A 1,389-nucleotide genomic window follows, 5' to 3' on the forward strand; every position below is an offset into this window, starting at 1 on the left:
AATAAGTTGCTAAAGCCACTTCAGAATACAATCGATTACTTCCCAATGGGTCTGGAATCTCATGTTGGCCAGACCATGGAAAGGTGACAGATGCCTTGTCTTTCGTGAACCAGCTGTTTTTGTATTTTTCCATTGACTCGTGACATGGTCACCATTTGGCTTTCTTTCCGATTCCAGGCTTTCTTTGAATTCAAATTTCACCCTGGGCAAACAATGGTATTCCAAGCCCCGTCCATTCAACATCAAACTGGAGTTTGGGAACACTGGTGTCATGATATCACCACTGTGATCCTAATATTGGAAATGCAGAGAAAGCGGTCACAACCAGAAATGCAATAAATCTGACACTTTACATCATGAACAAATATTGGAGTGTAATACTGGTAAGAACTCTCCTGCTGTTCACAGCAACATCACAGGAGAATTTGCATCCAATCATCAATCTTAAATTTGTACCGGACTCTGTCTGAAGAGCCTAACTCACTGTAATTTGCATTTTTTGAATTCTTCACTGACTTATGAAAAAGTTAGTCACATATCCCAAGGAGTTGGTCATCAGCTACCTTTTTGAAGGCCTGCCATCTTGCTCGGCTAATTACGGTTGATCTTTCTTAAGATTTCTCAGTCGAGACTGTCGTGCTAGAAAAGTACAGCAGGTCAGGCAGCGTCCGAGGAGCAGGAGAATCGCAGTTTCGGGCATGAGGCCTTCATTAGGATACATGATGAAGGGGTGATGCCTGGAACGTTGATTTTCCTGCTCCTCGGATGCTGCCTGACCTGCTGTGCTTTTCCAGCACTACACTCTCAACTCTGATCTCCAGCACCTGCAGTCCTCACTTTCTCCTGATGGGTTTCTTGGTCAGGTTCGGCACAGGAAAGGACCATCACCTTATTGTTGAACGGTAGGGCAGGCCAGGTCGGAAGGGCAGACGTCCTCCTCTGAAGGACAAGACTGAACCATGTAACATGCTTCAAACCTTTGGTAGGTTTGCCATTATCGTTCATTATTCCAGCATTTTCATTTCATACTCTTTTATTAATTGAAGCTACCATGGTAGTGACTGATTCTGGAACTTTACTCCAAACCTTTTAATTGCTTATTTCATACTCATAATGCCTCCTCAACCACTTGATCAAACTGTCATGTTAGCTTCAACGATTTTTTTATAGACTCATGGAACATGGTGGTTGCTTTTAGTTGTCCGGAGTTGTCCTTCAGCAGATGGCAGTAAGCTGCCTTTCTGAAATAACACGTTCCAAAATGGCCTGAGGAAGGGAATTCCAGATTTTGACCCAATTACAGTAAAGGATCGTTGAATATTTCCATGTCAGGATGACAAGTGTTTTAGAGAGGGGCTTACAGTGGTGCTGTTCCCATGTATCTGCTGC

Source organism: Chiloscyllium plagiosum, chromosome 8 (assembly GCF_004010195.1).
Source record: "Chiloscyllium plagiosum isolate BGI_BamShark_2017 chromosome 8, ASM401019v2, whole genome shotgun sequence".
NCBI lineage: Eukaryota > Metazoa > Chordata > Chondrichthyes > Orectolobiformes > Hemiscylliidae > Chiloscyllium > Chiloscyllium plagiosum.